This window comes from Apodemus sylvaticus, chromosome X, assembly GCF_947179515.1.
Source record: "Apodemus sylvaticus chromosome X, mApoSyl1.1, whole genome shotgun sequence".
In the NCBI taxonomy this organism is placed as follows: Eukaryota; Metazoa; Chordata; class Mammalia; order Rodentia; family Muridae; genus Apodemus; species Apodemus sylvaticus.
Genome location: NC_067495.1, coordinates 7500118 through 7507580, shown reverse-complemented (window position 1 = coordinate 7507580; position 7463 = coordinate 7500118). Strand labels below are relative to the sequence as shown.

Below are 7463 nucleotides of genomic sequence, written 5' to 3'. Positions count from 1 at the left end.
TGGTTTTCTTAATTGCCCTCAAATCTTATAATACTCTCCAACCCCCTGAGCTCTGTTTTATAGCAAACGCAGAGGTATGCCATGGACTGCAGGAGGAGTGGAGATGTTGTAGCAACAGCTGTTCTTCTACCAGCTGTGTGAGGGCTCTAAGCTTCTCCCTTGAGAGAGGGCACTGTGGGACCCAGATGGCTTCATTGGAGAGCCAATCAAGGCAGGAAGTACTAAATCTAACAGTGGTCCCTAGAGTTGGGGATGATTTGGAGGAGGGTTTTTAGGGTCTCCTTGGGTATTATTATTATTTTTTTTTTAGGTAATGTCCTCTATGGTCATGTGGTCTCTTTCTGCTTGGGCAATAAGAACCACCTCTAAGGCTTGTAAGATATCTCTCCTTAGAATGTTGGTGGCCATTGAACCATCAGGGGACATATGATCCTGGTAGCTCCATCTGGATCTTCCCACCTATAGGCCTGTTTGATAATGGATGCGTGAGAGGTACCCCCTATGTCTAAGAGCTGGGGCCCAGAGATCAGAGGCTAGTCACCTGGGATCTCTTGCTGTTTTAAAATTGTTCTGTCTGCTCCAGTATTAATAAGGCACTTGAATGGTTTATCATCTCTTTTAATGGTCAGTTTTGGATGGGAGCCTTCTGAGATGCTGTACACCCATAAGGCTTCTATGGGACTAGTTGTCCCTCTTTCTGTCGGGGCTGAGGACTGTGCCGTCTGAAGTTTAAAGGCTCCAGTGGCTTACCATCCTTATCATGTATAGCTGAGTCGGGCAGATGAGAGGCTGACTAGCCAGGGAGGAATGCGGTGCAGCTTCAGGCAGTTCTTTGGGAGAGCAGACCTCTTCCCAAGTGTTACAGATCTTATGACAGATGCTCTTAGACGATGGATTAGTTCTCACACACCTTTATTCCTTCTGGATAGGATTCTTATATACAGTTTTGGGGGTGGGTCACAGTCTGACCACAAATACTTCTCATTAGCTTGGTCTGAGAGCTTGGAGATACCTTATCTGTATGTGGGAGGGCGTGGGGGTGTTGCTCCTATGTGACTGATGGCCACTGATGGGGGTTGTGGGAGGCTGTAGCTGCAACAGGAGCCAGGGGCCCAAGGGGCATGGCTGAACACCTGCTGTCCCTTTGCAGGTGACAGTCACCTGCTGGGTCTCTGGGGTTTTAGGCCTGAGCTCAACCAGGGGACCAGGCTGCCTATGCACAGCTCACTGCCCCGCAGGTTATGACCCTACCTCTTGGGATATGACACCCCTTTTCTGGCCTCCATGGTACCTGCTCTCACATGGTATGCTTACGAGAGTGCAAGCACATACGTGTGTACATGTGCCCACACACTCACAACATTTAAATGTCTATTTGTATATTAACTTGCTATCTGTATTACCTTGTTTGGCAGAGCATTTCCTGGCCATTGGAAAACTTGGATTGTAGGGCTGGGACTGTCACTCATTGAGTGGCTGCTTGCCAAGTATGAGGTCTTAGGTTCAATCCCCAATTCCAAAAACAACAACAACAACAACACCCTGTAAACTGGTTGTGGTTGTACATGTCTAGAGTCCTAACATGTGGGAGGCTGAGGAAAGAGGATTGCCAAGAGTTTCAAGCCACACTTGGAAGTCAGAGGCAGGTGGATTTCTGAGTTCGAGGCCAGCCTGGTCTATAGTGTGAGTTCCAGGACAGCCAGGGAGGGCTACACAGAGAAACCCTGTCTCAAAAAAACAAAAAACAAAAAACAAAAAACAAAAAAAAAGAGTTTCAAGCCAGTCTGGATTACAGAGTGAGTTCCAGGCAAATTTAGGCCTACAGAGTAAGACCCTGTTTAACAAAACAACACCCCTCCTAGCAACTCTTTCCAGATACATACCCCCCTCCACCTCAGTTTTTTGAGACAGGTTTTGCTACATAGCCCAAGCTGTCCTAGAACTTTTAGCAATTTTCCTGCGTTAGTATCTTGAGTGCTGGATTACAGGCATGTGACAACACGCCTATTACCCTTGTCTCCTTACTGGGGATTGAACCTAGGATCTCGTGCATGCTGGTCAAGAACTCTACCACTGAACTAAGGATGCCTACCAGTTTTCATTCTTGGAACCAGTATCTTTTGTTGTGGATGATTTTTTAAATTTACATGTATATGATTCATTCGTTCATTCACTCATTCATTCAAAGCCGGGTCCCACTTGATATGTAGCAAGAATGACTTCACCTTCTGATCCTCTTGCTCTTCCAAAGAACAGGGACCAGTTTGTCTTCTGCTTTCTTAATGGGAAGTTTTCAAGTAGTTCAATGCGGCTGTTCAACTCACCTGTGACGTCTTGGGTGGTCTTCGCCTTTCGCAGTAGGATACATTCATTCTCTGCTCTACTGAGGCTCAGCCTTCTGATTTTGGTTGGTTTCTTTGTCAATGTGGTTAGAAACTCCTCAGTTTTATTGATCCTTTTAGAGAGCTAGCTTCTGTTTTTGTGTCATTGATTTCTGTCTTTATTATTTCTGTCTCCTTGCTTTGGGTTGATTCTATCCCCTTTTCTAATTTCTTAGTGCAGTAGCTGTCTTAGCCTGCCTTCTTTTGCTGTGATAAACACCATGACTGAAAGAAACTTGAAGAGGAAACAATTTATTTAATCTTAGAGTTCGTAGTCCATCATTGAAGGAAGTCAGGCCAGGAATTTAAATGGCAGCAATCTGGAGGCAGCAGCTGAAGCAGAGGCCATGGAGGGCACTGCTTACTGGCTTGAAAGCCTGGCCAGAAAAGAACTTTCTTATAGAGTCCAGACACCCACATGGACTGGGCCTTCCTTCATTGATCACTAATTTAAAACATACCCTACAGCTGGCTCTCATGGAGGCATTTCCTCAGCTGAGGCTCTTTTCTCTCTGATGACTCTAGCTTTTATCAAGTTGACACAGAACCAGCCAGTACAGAAGCTAGGGTCATATAATTGAGAACTTTCTTCTTTCCTAATGTAAGCATTTAATGCTATGCAATTCTCTAAAAGCACTATACTTCAACTGCATCCTACAAATTAGGTAGACTATATTTTTGTTTTCATTTAATTCAAAATGTTTCTAAGATTGAGGCTGTGGCTCAGTAGTAAATCACTTACTTTCTACCACATTGTAAGGCCTTGAGTGCTATCACTAGTAAGAAAAAGACAAAAAATAACCCAAATATTCTCTGTCTTTTTGAGAGTATCTCAGCTATAGCCCAAGATGGCCCAGAGTTCACTGTGTAGTTTAGGCTGGCTTCAAAACTCACCATGAGCTGGGCGGTGGTGGCGCACGCCTGTAATCCCAGCACTCTGGGAGGCAGAGGCAGGCAGATTTCTGAGTTCGAGGCCAGCCTGGTCTACAGAGTGAGTTCCAGTACAGCCAGGCCTACACAGAGAAACCGTGTCTTGAAAAAAACAAATCCAAAAAACCAAAATAAACAAACAAACAAATAAACAAAAAAAAAAACAAAAACAAAACAAAACTCACAATGATTCTGCTGCCTCTCTCTCCAAAAAGTACTGGAATGGCTGGTGTGAGCCACCTTATCGAATCTAATTTCTTTTTAACCTATGAATTATCTTAACATGCACAGTTTAATTTATAAATATTTGAGAATTTTCTAGATGTCCTTGATTTTTAGTTTAATTAGATTGTAGATAAAAGATATATTTGGAGCTGATTATGGGTAGAGCATTTGCCTGCAACACACAAAGCCAGCCCTGGGTACAGTCCCCAGCACAGCATAAACCAAATGTGATGTCTTTCATCTGGAAAGCCAGCACTCAGAAGGCTGACTCAGGAGGATCAGGAGTTAAATGTCACCTTTTGCTCTGATTATGAGTTTGGGATACACAAGACTGTTTCTCTCTTTTTATTTTTTATTTTTTGGTTTGATACTTTAATTTTTATTTTTTAATTGATAAATGAAGTAGAAACATCTTATGATAATATTGAAAATTTACATGGAAAGCATTTCTGATAAAATTGAAGAAATATATAGAAAACCATGTTAAAATTGAAGATTTTCATGGAAATTTATACAGATAAAATGGTAGACATAACAAACTTTGCTAAATTAATTGAAAAATAAGTAGAAATATATTATGATAAAATTGAAGATTAGATGGAAAATATTTCTGATAAAATTGAAAAAAACTAGAAAAACATGTTAAAATGTAAGATTATTGTGGAAAATTATAGATAAAATGGTAACCATAAAAACATTTCTAAACTAATTGAAAGGAATTATAAACATTTTCTGATAAAATTGAAGATTTACATGGAAAACATTTCTGATAAAATTGAATAATTTTCCTTGAAAATCTTCAATTTTAACATTTTTTCCATATAGTTCCTCAATTTTGTCAGAAATATTTTCCATGTAAATCCTCAATTTTATCAGAAAATGTGTATAATTCATCTTTCAATTAATTTAGAAATGTAAAGTATGTCAACCAATTTAGGGCATTTTTCATGAAAATCCTCAATCTCAACATGTTTTTTTTCTATATATTTCCTCAATTCTACTCGAAATACTTTTCATGTAAATCTCCAATACTACCACAAAATGTCTATCAATACACTTTCAATCAACTTAGAAACGTTTTTTTTTATGCCCACCATTTTATCTCTTCAATTTTCCATGACAATCATCAATTTAATGTGTTTTCTATATATTTCTTCTTTTTATTAAAAAAGGAAGTAAAAACATTTTGTGATAAAATTGAAGATTTACATGGAAAATATTTCTGTCAAAATTGAAAAAATATAAAGAAAAACACGCTAAAATTGACAATTTTCATGGAAAATTAGAGAGTAAAATGGTAGACATCAAGAACATTGCTAAATTAATTGAAAAACGAAGTAGAAACATTTTATGATAGAATTGAAGACTTTTGTGGAAAACATTTCTGATAAAATTGTAGAAAAATATAGAATAACATGTTAAAATTGAAGATTATCATGGAAAATTATATAGATAAAATGGTAGGTATAAAATATTTCTAAGTTGATTGAAAATGAGTTATAAATATTTTCTGATAAAATCGAAGATCTACAAGGAAAATATTTCTGATAAAATTCAAGAAGTTTATAGAAAAACACGTTAAAATTGACTATTTCGTGGAAAATTATACAAATGAAATGGTAGGCATAAAAACATTTCTAAGTTGATTGAAAGTGGAATTTGCAATCATTTTCTGATAAAACTGAAGGTTTACCTGGAAAATATTTCTGACAAAATTGAAGAAATATACCGAAAAACATGTTAAAATTGAAGAGTATCATGGAAAATAATTCAGATAAAATGGTAAACATAGAAACATTACTAAATTAACTGGAAGAGGAATTACAAACATTTTCTGATAAAATTGAAGATTTACATGAAAAATGCTTCTGTTAGTCTATGCCTTTTTATTGGGGAATTGAGTCCATTGATTTTAAGAGATATTAAGGAATAGTGATTGTTGCTTCCTGTTATTTTTGGTTATTTTTATGTTTGTGTGGCTACTTTCTTTTTTGGGTTTGTTGGAAGATTACTTTCTTGCTTTTTCTAGGGTGTAGTTTCCCTCCTTGTGTTGGTATTTTCCATCTATTGTCCTTTGTAGGGCTGGATTTGTGGAAAGATACTGTGTAAATTTGGTTTTTATCATGGAATATTTTAGTTTCTCCATCTATGGTGATTGAGAGCTTTCCTGGGTATGGTAGTCTGGGCTGGCATTTGTGTTCTCTTAGGGTCTGTATGACATCTGCCCAGGATCTTCTAGCTTTCATTGTCTCTGGTGAGAAGTCTGGTGTGATTCTGATAGGCCTGCCTTTATAAGTTACTTGACCTTTTTCCCTTACTGCTTCTAATATTCTTTGTTTAGTGCATTTGGTGTTTTGATTATTATGTGCCGGGAGGACTTTCTGCTCTGGTCCAGTCTGTCTGGAGTTCTGTAGGCTTCTTGTATGTTCATGGGCATCTCTTTCTTTAGGTTAGGGAAGTTTTCTTCTATAATTTTGTTGAAGATATTTACTGGCCCTTTAAATTGGGATCTTCACTCTCTTCTATGCCTATTATCCTTAGGTTTGGTCTTCTCATTGTGTCCTGGATTTCCTGGACGTTTTTTGGTTACAAGTTTTACGCAATTTGCATTTTCTTTGACTATTGAGTCAATGCTTTCTATGGTATCTTCAGCACCTGAGCTTCTTTCTTCTATCTCTTGTATTCTGTTGTTGATGCTTGCATCTATGACTCCTGAATTCTTTCCAAGGTTTTCTATCTCCAGAGTTGTCTCCTTTTTTGATTTCTTCATTGTTTCTACTTCCATTTTTAGATCCTAGATGGTTTTATTCAGTTTCTTCACTTGTTTGTTTGTGTTTTCTTGTAATTCTTTAAGAGATTTTTTGTGTTTCCTCTTTAAGGGCTTTTACCTGTTGACCCATGTTCTCCTGTATTTCTTTTCTTTTTTTCTTTTTTTCCACGAAGGCTTTTTATTTATGCTTTACATTTTAAAAAAAGAATCCCCGGATTTCCCCCGCCCCCCTGTATATTTTCATCTTGCCTCTTCATGGTTCATGTTGCCAGTTGAGGTTGTCAGCACAGTGAAACCAAACTGCTGTAATGATGGGCACAGATTGTTCTGCTATTTCTCTAGGTCTTTGAGTTGCACATCAAATCTAGGACTGGTCACTCCACACTTGTTCAACCTTCCTGTAAGGTTTACAATGATCTTCCCAGCTCTATGATCATCAGTAATCTTGAATTCACCAGTGTAGCCCTGCTTCATCATCACAGTTAGGAACCGAATGATGACTTTGGAGCTTGGCCTGATGGGGACCTGGCGCTTGGCTCTCTTCTCAGCATTGTTGATGCTCTTAAGAGCATCTGCCAAAATATTCATTCACACCATGGTAATGGTGAAAGAGAGCTCTCCTGTATTTTTTAAGGGAATTATTTATGTCTTTCTTGAAGTCCTCTGTCAGCATCATGAGATACAATTTTAAATCCAACTCTTACTTTTCTCATGTGTTAGGGTATCCAGGATTTGCTGTGGTGGGAGAACTGGGTTCTGATATTGCCAAGTAGACTTGGTTTCTGTTGGTAGGGTTCTTGCGCTTGCTTTTTGTCATCTGGTTATCTCTGGTGTTAGTTGGTCTTGCTGTCTCTGGCTGGAGCTTGTCCCTTCTGTGTGACTGTAAGCCTGTGTCTGTACTCCTGGGAGACCAACTCTCTTCTGGAAGGGTCTATGCATAGAAGGCCATGGAGCTGCCTGGCTCCCTGGTGCAAATGGTGACCAGAAAATTTCCATCCCGGCTGCTCCACTGATCTTATGCGCTGTGCTTCTAGCTGTTCTCCTCCAGAGAGAAGGTGGAGATCTCACCTCTGCCCTCAGAAGTGAAAGCACTGCTGAGAGATCACTGTCTCCTGGCAGCCTGGCTGTTCATGGAAGGCTGTGGAGCCACCTGGCTC

General features: G+C 39.0%; 1 pseudogene; it reads right to left on the bottom strand.

Moving 5' to 3' along the window:
* Positions 1-6495: 6495 nt before the first annotated feature.
* LOC127675483 (40S ribosomal protein S15a-like) lies at positions 6496-6903 on the bottom strand (annotated as a pseudogene).
* Between the last annotated feature and the right edge of the window lie 560 nt (positions 6904-7463).